The sequence below is a fragment of the Anomaloglossus baeobatrachus genome, chromosome 3, assembly GCF_048569485.1.
Source record: "Anomaloglossus baeobatrachus isolate aAnoBae1 chromosome 3, aAnoBae1.hap1, whole genome shotgun sequence".
Classification (NCBI taxonomy): Eukaryota; Metazoa; Chordata; class Amphibia; order Anura; family Aromobatidae; genus Anomaloglossus; species Anomaloglossus baeobatrachus.
This window is the reverse complement of record NC_134355.1, coordinates 185,130,083-185,142,375: the sequence shown is the minus strand read 5'-3', so window position 1 is coordinate 185,142,375 and position 12,293 is coordinate 185,130,083. Positions and strand designations below refer to the sequence as shown.

Below are 12,293 nucleotides of genomic sequence, written 5' to 3'. Positions count from 1 at the left end.
GGGAAAACAGATCCAGAGAGAAGACCTGGATATCATCCAGATAAACCACCACGCATGTGTAAAGGAGATCTTGGACAATTGCTGGAGCGTTACTGAGCCTGAATGGGATAACACTACTCATTGTGACCATCCCATGTCTTCAACGCTTCTCATTGGTGTATGTGGATTAGGTTGTACACTCCTCGCAGATAGAGCTTGGTGAAGATTTTGGCACCTTTAAGACAATCAAACAATTCCAGAATTAGTTGCAATGGATATTTGTCCTTAATCATGATATGGTTGAGACCTCTATAGTCTATATAAGGCCGGAAAGTTCCATCCTTTTTCTTAACAAAGAAAAATTCAGCTGGAGAGAAAGACTTCTGGATGAATCCCCTTGCCAGAACTTGATGTAATTGGACATGGCTTGGGTCTCCACCTGAGACACAGGGTAGATATGGCCTTGAGGAGATGAGGAGCCTGGAAGCAGATTTATCGGACAGTCGTACGGCCTATGTGAAGATAACGTCCCCACTTCCTTCTTATCGAAGACATCAGTGTATGACTAGTAAGCGAGTTGCAGACCTGGCAGACATGACCATGTCACCTGCAGTTGGGCTGGACGTATAGGAATAAGACACTTTTCATCGCAGGACTATCCCTATTGAAGCACCTCATCGAATCTCCAGTCTAAGACAGGCTCGTAAATTCATAGTCACTGAAGGCCGAGGAGAAGTGGATGTCACAATCTAGGAAGCACATAAAAGGCCATATTCTGCATATGCAGAATTCTTACCCAAAGCTCCATTTGCTCAGTATCAAAATGAACGATTTTGGCTAAGGCTCTTTCATCGACAGACGACACCATCAAAGGACTCTAGGGAGGTTTGCTAGGATTCTATTAACGATCACCCACGGTCTGTTGCCTGAAGTTTATAATCGATTCAGAGTCCAGGTAGGTCATCTCAGTGAACTGTGTAACGCCACATGACACGTATATGGACAGAGTCAACGGTAGCGAGGAGTTACTCTCACCTAGTGTTGCCTCTCATGGATCACCTCTCTGGAGCGTTCATGGAACCGGAGGTTGATCTGGAGAGCCATAGCCAGGGTAATCAGGTTGTGAGTTTTGGTTTGAGTGGTAGCTACTGAGGTTGCTGCAGCCTGGACTGGTGCAGATGAGGAAGCCAGCATCAGCGCAATTAAATATGTGTTCACTGATTACAGGTAGTCCAGGAGTTGATCCTGTTGATCCTGTTGACAGGACATCTCTTAAGACAACTTCAAGAGCAGGGTGGTATTGGAATCAGCGGAGTCCATGGCAAACTGTCACAGTCGTGAGTGTGGACGCACTGCGCTACAGACCGGGTTTACCCTGGATGTGTGTGACTTAATGTCTACCAGGTATTCACCAGAGCCTCTGATAGTGAGGTTGGGCTTCGCAACCGTTAGACACCAGGTACCACTCTAGGACAGTTCATGGACTACAGCAGCTGACCGCAGGAGTCAGGGACGCAGGTATGGACAGGGCGTATCAGGCAGGACAGTATCAGGATTACAGGCAGGGTGGATACTGTGACGACATGGACACTCAATGCCTAGCATGGGTTAAAGTTTCTTAAAACTCAGCCAGACGTATTGTTCTTCTGTGTGTTAACTCATGTTTGCTAAACTATTGTTTGGGACCAGACCCTTCGGAGCAATCATTGTAATGTAGTTGTGTATTGCTAATCTAATGTAAATTACCTTAGTAGCCATTGTCTAGTCCAGTGATGGCGAACCTATGGCACGTGTGCCAGACTGGGCACACAGAGCCCTTTTTGCTGGCACGTGCACTTTCTCCACATTCAGCCACTTTGAACTGTTGGTGTGGTCGCGCCGGCAGTTCAAAGTTGTGTTTAGCAGAGGAGACATCTCTCCTCCTTCTGACACGCCTCCTCTCCTGGGCCACAGGCCTGTTGCCTAGGAGACGGAGGAGCGTCAGTAGGCGGCGCCGCCGTCTTGTGGCCGTGCGGGAACTGAACTGACTGAGGACCCAGCGGCGCGCAGCGGTGGAGCGGTGCTGGAAGGTGAGTTTTTTTATTTTTATTTTTAAGCTGTGTGCGGCTGTGCCAAGGTGTGGGGGATAGTGCCAGCATGGGGCAAACAGAGCACGAGGCAAACAAACAGAGCACGGGGCAAACAGAGCACGGGGGAAACAGAGCACGGGGGAAACAGAGCACGGGGCATACAGAGCACGGGGCATACAGAGCACAGGGTATACAGAGCACGGGGCAAACATGGAGAGCACGGGGCAAACAGAGCACGGGGCAAACAGAGCACGGGGCAAACAGAGCACGGGGCAAACAGAGCACGGGGCAAACAGAGCACGGGGCAAACATGGAGAACACGGGGCATACAGAGCACGGGGCATACAGAGCACAGGGCATAGAGAGCACGGGGCATACAGAGCACGGGGCATACAGAGCACGGGGCAAAGAGCACAGGGCATACAGAGCACGGGGCAAACAGAGCATGGGGCAAACAGAGCACGGGGCAAACAGAGCACGGGGCAAAGAGCACGGGTCAAACAAAGCATGGGGCAAAGAGCACAGGGCATACAGAGGAAGGGGCATACAGAGCAAGGGGCATACTGAGCACGGGGCATACTGAGCACGGGGCATACTGAGCACGGGGCAAACAGAGCACGGGGCATACAGAGCACGGGGCATACAGAGCACGGGGCATACTGAGCACGGGGCATACAGAGCACGGGGCATACAGAGCACGGGGTAAACAGAGCACAGGGCAAATAGAGCACGGGGCATACTGAGCACGGGGCATACTGAGCACGGGGCAAACAGAGCACGGGGCATACAGAGCACGGGGCATACAGAGCACAGGGCATACAGAGCACGGGGCATACAGAGCACGGGGCATACAGAGCACGGGGCAAAGAGCACAGGGCATACAGAGCACGGGGCAAACAGAGCAAGGGGCATACTGAGCACGGGGCATACAGAGGAAGGGGCATACAGAGCAAGGGGCATACTGAGCACGGGGCATACAGAGCAAGGGGCATACTGAGCACGGGGCATACTGAGCACGGGGCATACTGAGCACGGGGCAAACAGAGCACGGGGCATACAGAGCACGGGGCATACAGAGCACGGGGCATACTGAGCACGGGGCATACAGAGCACGGGGCATACAGAGCACGGGGTAAACAGAGCACAGGGCAAATAGAGCACGGGGCATACAGAGCACGGGGCATACAGAGCACGGGGCAAACAGAGCACGGGGCAAACAGAGCACGGGGCAAACAGAGCACGGGGCAAACAGAGCACGGGGCAAACAGAGCACAGGGCAAACAGAGCACGGGGCATACAGAGCACGGGGCAAACAGAGCACGGGGCAAACAGAGCACGGGGCAAACAAAACAGAGCATGGGGCATACAGAGCACTGGGCATACAGAGCACGGGGCATACAGAGCACGGGGCATACAGAGTACGGGGCATTCAGAGCACGGGGCAAACAGAGCACGGGGCATACAGAGCATACAGAGCACGGGGCATACAGAGCAAGGGGCAAACATGGCTGCAAGGATGGGGGAAACATGCAAAGATGGAGAGAAACGTGCAAAGATGGAGGAAATGTGCAAAGATGGAGAGAAACATGGCTGCAAGGATGGGGGAAACATGGCTGCAAGGATGGGGGAAACATGGCTGCAAAGATGGGGGAAACATGGCTGCAAAGATGGGGGAAACATAACTGCAAGGATAGAGGGAAACATGACTGCAAGGATGGGGGGAAACATGCCAGGATGGGGTACATTTAGCAGGAAGGGTAACATGCCAGGAAGGGGTACATTTACCAGGATGGGGGATACATTTACCAGGATGGGGGGATACATTTACCAGGATGGGGGGAAACATGAAAGGATGGGGGTACATGAACATGCCAGAATGAGGAAAAATGCCAGGATGGGGAACATTTAGCAGGAAGGGTGACATTTATCAGGATGGGGTACATTTACCAGGCTGGGGTACGTTTACCAGGAAAGGGGACATTTACCAGGATAAGAGAACATGCCTGAATGGGGTACATTTACCAGGATGAGGTCATTTAACAGCATGGGGGAACATGCCAGGATGGGATATATTTACAATGATGGGGTACATTTACCAGAATGGAGGACATTTACCAGGAATGGGGTACATTTACCAGGATGGGGAATATGCTGGGATGGGTACATTTACCAGGATGGGGCCATGATGGGGACAAATATACCTGAATGTAGGAACTATATATATCAGGAGGGGGGACATGTTTACCAGGAAGTGGCCAGGAAGGGGAACAGAACTACACAATGAAGGGGGAGGGGAGCAACTCGTACATCTTTATGGGATTTCAAGATGTTCAGACTTTGAAATGTAGATGTGGATTTCAGGGTGACATCTGATTGCATTCCATGCTAAAATTTCTGTCTAATATGCTGCAATTTTTTCCAGAAAGATCAATCCAACTGCTGTGTCTGGAAAGGGCAGTGGCTCAGCTTCAATGTGTGGTGAGCGTGATGCCCCCTGCTGAAGAGAAGACTGCAAAGGTAAGGTTACAATCAATTATTTACATAATAGGATGAGTTGGAACTTCGGAAAAAAAAATGGGTTTAGGGCTACAGTTTGGGCACTCGGCCTGTGAAAGGTTCGCCATGACTGGTCTAGTCTGTGCATTCCAGACCACATGTAGATATCCTCAGTCTTTCTATCCACATCATTTAAATGAACATTATCCATGCAGCTTGAAATTCATCCAATAAGAGAAGCAACCTTGTACAACCAATCCGATAAGGGCACAGTTTATCCTAAAGCTGGGTTCACACATAACGACAGCGACAACGACGTCGCTGTTACGTCAACATTTTCTGTGACGCAACAGCGACCTTGTAAGTCGCTGTTATGATCGCTGCTTAGCTGTCAAACACAGCAGAAGCAGCAGCGATCATAACGACACGCGTCGCTGTGCTACATGTGCAGAGAGCAGGGAGCCGCGCACACGGCTTAGCGCTGGCTCCCTGCACTCCTAGCTACAGTACACATTGGGTTAATTACCCGATGTGTACTGCAGCTACATGTGCAGAGAGCAGGGAGCCGCGCACACTGCTTAGCGCTGGCTCCCTGCACTCTTAGCTACAGTACACATCGGGTTAATTACCCGATGTGTACTGCAGCTAAATGTGCAGAGAGCGGGAGCCGGCACTGGCAGCGAGAGTGGCGGACGCTGGTAACGAAGGTAAATATCGGGTAACCAGGGAAAGGTCTTCCCTTGGTTACCCGATGTTTACCCTAGTTACAGCTTACCGCAGCTGCCAGATGCCAGCTCCTGCTCCCTGCTCGCTTCATTTCATCGCTCTTTCGCTGTCCCACACAGCGATGTGTGCGTCACAGCGAGAGAGCGACGACCAAAAAATGAAGCTGGACATTCAGCAACGACCAGCGACCTCACAGCAGGGGCCAGGTCGTTGCTGGATGTCACACACAGCGACAGCGACGGGACGTCGCTGCAATGTCACAGAAAATGGTGACGTACCAGCGACGTCGTTGTCGTCGTCGCTGTGTGTGACACCACCCTAAGGGAAGGTTATGGCTATAAAAGGGATTTCTTTAACTCGCCAGTGGTTGATGGGTGTTGATTGATCCAGTCTAAGCTCTTAGGAGCTGGCTAGAGGATCATAACCAGGATACCTTGTGGACTCGGTCTAGGGACTTTGGCTGTGACTAGAGGATCACTTGGCTACATGGCTTCAACCTAGGGACTCCGATTCCGGTTGGAGACCATAACCACAGTCTAGGAATTTCGACTCCGGCTGCCAGGATTATATCATCATACCAGAGACTACTTAAGGAAGAAACCCAGGTTGGGACAATTTGGTCACCTGGCTACAGACTTTGCAGACCTCAGTCAGCTTCCTAAATCTGGCGTTATTCCTTTCTCGGTGGGTGCCCGCCGAAAGTGGGGTGCTGCCGGATTGGAGTAAATAGCCCTGGAACCTCTGAGGCATGGACATTCTAAATCCCTGGTGAGCCAGCGGAAGGGTGAGACTCTGTTGCCTGTTACATTTGTGTGTTTTGCTGGTTATGTGCCGTTAATATTTTGGGGATCCAATAAAGTCTTAATATTGTGATTCCCTCACCCTATGTTGTCTGAGTAGTGTTCTGCCCACGGTTAAGGAGGTCGGCGTTCAGTTGAGATTAGCCCTAGGCCATGCTGTCTTTTTAAAGGCGGCTGGGCCAGCGGACGAGAGCACCCACTGAGCCCTGTGTCTCCACAATTAGTGGCAGCAGTGGGATACTACTCAGCCTGGTTTACCCAGGGGAGCTGCAGAGGACTGGTGTTCGCGGACTCCGTCCAGGGCTCAATAACCAGGGAGGCACATAAGCATACTCAGCAGGTCATAGGTGAGGCATTCAGGTTTCGGATGCTGCTATGTCCAACCCCACCAGTTCAGCCATGGGACAAGGACCAGAGAGGAGTTACGACCGCAGCAGTAAATGGATGCTACAGGATCTGTGCCAGAGGCGAAAGATTGACTACAGGAATGCTGACTCTCGGTCGGACTTGATCCGGAAATTAGTCCATTGGGATGCCCAGAATGATGCAGAGGACGATGAGGATCCCACTAATATTGACCCAGAAGATTTAAACTATGTGCCACATCATGGATCTAGTGACAATCGGGAATCAACTTGGTCCAAAATGGCCCAAGCCACAGCATTGTTGGTTGCATTGGGGCCTAAATCCTCAAGAGAAGAGAGGGCTTGTGTTCTGGAATATGTTTATGGTGTTCCAGCTGCCGTACTGTTAACACCAGCCGCTCGAAAAGGATGGTTCCACTACCCAGCAGAAGCTGCACCGAAACAAAGGTCTACAAACAGGGCCTGTGACTTGCCTAATCTACGGCGCTGTTAAACATGTGGGCGCCATGGACATATCGATAAAGATTGTCTCCAAAACAGAGGCCGCATGCTTGGAGCCCGTCTGCCAGTCCAACCAGTCAACATATGCAAGGATGAACCAATGAGACCTGAGGAATGCTACTCCCGAGAAACACCAATAGCTGAGGAAGTTTACCCAGTCCACACCCTACGGCACGCCGGACACCGTACACCAGCCAATCTCCATCCTCATATCCAGATGGTCAAGGTCGGTGATATACAGGCTCAGGGACTTCGAGACACTGGATCTTCCATCACCCTGGTAAGCCCAGTTATTGTTTCCCCAGAAGACCATTTACCAGATTCCCAATTATCCATCTCCCTGGCTGAGGGCCAGCGCTCGGACATCCCTCTGGCATGTGTGCAGTTGGACCTAAGGACCGACCAGGGAGAGGTGGAGGTGGAGGTTATGAACAGCCTCCCCACACCTGGTATTTTGGGGTCTAACCAGGAAGCGATCGATGTGGGACTTGTGAACAGCCTCCCCATACCTGTCATTGTGGAGACTGACTAGAGCAAGGCTGATGTGGAGTTTATGGACACCGTCCCACACCAGTTATTTTGGGAAATAACCAGGAAGAGGTTGATGTGAGACTTGAGGACAGCCTCCCCACACCTGATATTTTGGGGACCAACCAGGAAGCGATCGATGTGGGACTTGTGAACAGCCTCCACATACCTGTCATTGTGGAGACTGACCAGAGCAAGGCTGATGTGGAGCTTATGAACAGCATCCCCACCCCTGTTATTTTGGGGTCTGACCAGGAAGAGGTCCATATGGAGCTTATGGACAGCCTCCCCACACCTGTTGTTTCGGGGACTAACCAGGAGGAAGTTGATGTAGGGCTCATGGATGGTCTCCCCACTTCTGTTGTTTTGGGGACTAGCCAGGAGGAAGTTGAAGTGGGGTTCATAGATGGCCCCACCAAGCCTGTTGTTTTGGATACCACCCATAGGGAAGTGAAAGTGGGGCTTGTGTATTACCTGCTCACACCAGTCATTTTGGAGAATGACCTAGGACAAGGACTATCCAGCCAGTTTGTTACCGCCATCACCCGCAGCCAAGCCAAACACCATCCTTGTGCAGATGTTTCTACCAACCCATCCAAGGGGAACCCTCCTCCTCAATCTTCAGCCTCCTCAGATGCAACGAATGTGAGTACCTCAGACCCAACTGTGGCCATTGACTGGGGGGAGATAGATCATAAGGAATTCAGGGAAGCCCAACTCACGGACCCCACCTTAGTGCTTGTCTACAATATGGCTGCTCAACCTGGGGGAGGTAATCAGGGGGAGGTGTATAGATGCAAGCCTCTGATGCTGACCTCACCATTAAAAAAGACAATGCCGTCAAGAGGAGAAGGATGATCGGAAGCCTATCCTGTCTGCCTAATATTAAGAAGGGGGAGGAATGTGACAACATGGACACTCAGTGCCTAGCATGGGTTAAAGTTTCTTAAAATTCAGCCAGACGTATTGTTCTTCCTTGTGTTAGCTCATGTTTGCTAAACTATTGTTTGGGACCAAACCCTTCGGAGCAATCATTGTAATGTAGTTGTGTATTGCTAATCTAATGTAAATTACCTTAGTAGCCATTGTCTAGTCTGTGCATTCCAGACCACATGTAGATATCCTCAGTCTTTCTATCGACATCATTTAAATGAACATTATCCATGCAGCTTGAAATTCATCCAATAAGAGAAGCAACCTTGTACAACCAATCTGATAAGGGCACAGTTTATCCTAAGGGAAGGTTATGGCTATAAAAGGGATTTCTTTAACTCACCAATGGTTGATGGGTGTTGATTGATCCAGTCTAAGCTCTTAGGAGCTGGCTAGAGGATCATAACCAGGATACCTTGTGGACTCGGTCTAGGGACTTTGGCTCCGACTAGAGGATCACTTGGCTACATGGCTTCAACCTAGGGACTCCGATTCCGGTTGGAGACCATAACCACAGTCTAGGAATTTCGACTCCGGCTGCCAGGATTATATCATCATACCAGAGACTACTTAAGGAAGAAACCCAGGTTGGGACAATTTGGTCACCTGGCTACAGACTTTGCAGACCTCAGCCAGCTTCCTAAATCTGGCGTTATTCCTTTCTCGGTGGGTGCCCGCCGAAAGTGGGGTGCTGCCGGATTGGAGTAAATAGCCCTGGAACCTCTGAGGCATGGACATTCTAAATCCCTGGTGAGCCAGCGGAAGGGTGAGACTCTGTTGCCTGTTACATTTGTGTGTTTTGCTGGTTATGTGCCGTTAATATTTTGGGGATCCAATAAAGTCTTAATATTGTGATTCCCTCACCCTGTGTTGTCTGTGTAGTGTTCCGCCCACTGTTAAGGAGGTCGTCGTTCAGTTGAGATTAGCCCTAGGCCTTGCTGTCTTTTTAAAGGCGGCTGGGCCAGCGGACGAGAGCACCCACTGAGCTCCGTGTCTCCACAGATACTGTTACTGGTTTAGACTGGACGGCTGGTTCAGTCAGGATGGATTCAGTATCTTATTCAGGTGTAGACAAGACAACTGGTACAGACAGAACAGGATTAGGTACAGGTGCAGACAGACGAGTACAGGGTCACAGGGACCTGACAATGAACTAGTAGGTTCAATCACATTAGATATTGAAGTTGCTCAGGCATTTTCCTATAGGGGAGGATGCCTTAAATACCTAGTGCCTCCCAGTTATAGGCTTGGGTCAGTTCTGGAGAGCGCGCTGCCCTTTTAAAAGCGACAAACCACAATATCCACATATTGCTATCTCATAGACAACATCGTATATATAGAAACCACTTGTAGTCCTATACCAACCGCAAGAACCACTATGATGCTTATATGTCATAAAAATTTACTTTATTGATATATTATTTAAAATCCAAAAAAGTAACAACAAAGTCATAGCTTGGCGACAAAAAAGAGCTGTGGAAATCACAAATGAGTCTCCCCTACACAAGGGGGAGAAGTAGGTATAGGCATATGCCTATACCCACTTCTCCCCCTTGTGTAGGGGAGACTCATTTGTGATTTCCACAGCTCTTTTTTGTCGTCAAGCTATGACTTTGTTGTTACTTTTTTGGTTTTAAATAATATATCAATAAAGTAAATTTTTATGACATATAAGCATCATAGTGGTTCTTGCGGTTGGTATAGGACTACAAGTGGTTCCTTTTAAAAGCGAGGAGCGATCTTGCATGCCCTAAACGTGTTGCAATGAGAATTGCGTGACTTGCGCACGCCTTGGGAGCTGTGAGCCGTGGTGGGGACCGGAGCAGGAGACACAGCTGGGTGACCAGGGAAGTGTGCACATTGGCATCTCTGCCTGGTGGAGGAAGCAGGACAGTGCAGGGACACTGATATTACACAAACCCCTGAAATAAATCTCTGGTAATGCCCAGTTAACTTAAAAAGTAAATTATAACCTAAATATTACAAGCTAATACCTCCACAACAGAGAGGAAAAATTAAAAAAATCAAATCTATGCTTTACTCCGCAGCCACTATTCTATAATCTGGCCAATTTCACATGCTCAAACTGATGAAAAGACTTCTTTAAGGAGTCCAATGACCACTGTGGTAGATTGGCTCACTCAGCTGCAGTTCAAGGTAGAGACAGAAATGCTTTTTGTTTAAATTTCAACTGGTTTATTTAACTTCATAGACTAGCCTGAATAAAAAGACATACTTGTAGTATCGGGGACCGGAAGTTAGTGGGTGTGAACAACTTAGTTGGTGGGCGTGGCCCAGCGTTTCCTTCCTCACGCTCTATCGAGTTACTGAGTGCCCTTTGGTTTTTCGTTTTCCACTAACTGACTAAGCCTGGTTGCCCCCTCGATCGACCGACTCCATACCCCTACACTGCGAGCGAGCACACCCCAATAACTGATCAGTCTGATGTAGCTCGCAGGAGATGCCCGGCCACGCCCACTAAACCGGTCATACCTACTCACTAAACTGGCCACCACGCTCACTCACTCTTGACACTGCAAGGGAAGTACGCCCACCGATGACCAAGGCAACAAAACTGACAAGCTATGAAAAAACCGACAAGTTAACTCAGTTAACGGCTAAGCAGCCTGGGTCTGCAATTTATTGCTTGGAAGGAAATGCTGAGCCATGCCCACCATCTAATCCGACTATGCCCACCAACTAAGCCGCTCATGCCCACTAACTTCTGCTCCCCAAAACTACAATTATGCCAACAAAACAATATAGCCTTTCTAGTGTAAAAGAAAAAAAAGAACATAAACACAATCCATGTCACTGCGGCTTCCACCCATTAAGCTTTAGGGTTCTGCTCTGCTCAGAGTATCACTGTGGAGGAACTGCTTCCTCCAAACACAGAACCCTGAGTCTTTCCAGTGGAATTTCTTTTACCTCTTGGACCATATCCTGATGTTGAGATATGGTGAACAGCCGCCCCACCCATTTCTTTAGCTGTTCACAAAAATCCAGCCCTATTAAAAGTCATTTAACTCTCTCAGCACCTAATATGTTGGAGCATTACATCCAGGGTCACATCACTGAATCTAATAATCTTAGCGACACATACCTCACCTCTTGTACTTTACAGTGATGCCCTTACATAAAGAATCACAAAGACACAGGCCACCAAACTCTACATTGATTCTACGTTTCTTTTTAAATAGGGGGTGCATTCCGGTCTGAGATATGTGGCAAACGACTCCTGGAGGAAGACCCAAATAGTGCTTTATATGATGTTTAGAACAAATATTACTTATAGGTGCATCAATACACATTTACATCTATTAGCAATCAGTAATGGGTGTAGAGATATGATACAAATACATACCAGTTGCCATCTTCTGCAGTTTCCAACTCCACTGTTGTCCACTCCGGCATTACGTGACTGTTTTTGTAAGTTGTCGGCTCACATGGTATCTTCTGTGTAGATCGTAGGTCACTTTCTCAATGTAATTCTATGAGACTAAGAACAAGACTAGGAGACTCTCATTCTGAGTCTAATAGACTTACATTGAGAAAGTTACTTTTGGGCCACACAAAGAAGACACTATGTGAGCCAGCAGGTCACAAATTAAGTCACATGATGCAGGAGCAGCTTTGAAAATGGCAGAAGACGGTGACCGGAAAGTATCTGAATACACTCTCTACACACACATATTACTGCATGCTAACATAGGGGACAATAAAAAATGCCGGCGTGCTTCATTATGTTAATTCTAATGGTATCGCTTTAAAGGCCTTGGGCTCTGTTGAAATCACATTTCCTGCTTTGGTTGGTGGCCTATATGTTCTTCTGATGGAAGGCTGCAGCATATCACTCTGTATAGACATGCAGTGGGATATGTCAATGATAAGCTCCC

General features: G+C 48.9%; 1 protein-coding gene across 1 annotated transcript in view; it reads left to right on the top strand.

The window, feature by feature from the left end:
* The window catches only part of WDR27 (WD repeat domain 27), a 954,066-nt gene that overhangs the window by 224,453 nt on the left and 717,320 nt on the right, over positions 1–12,293 (top strand). The window lies entirely within an intron of this gene.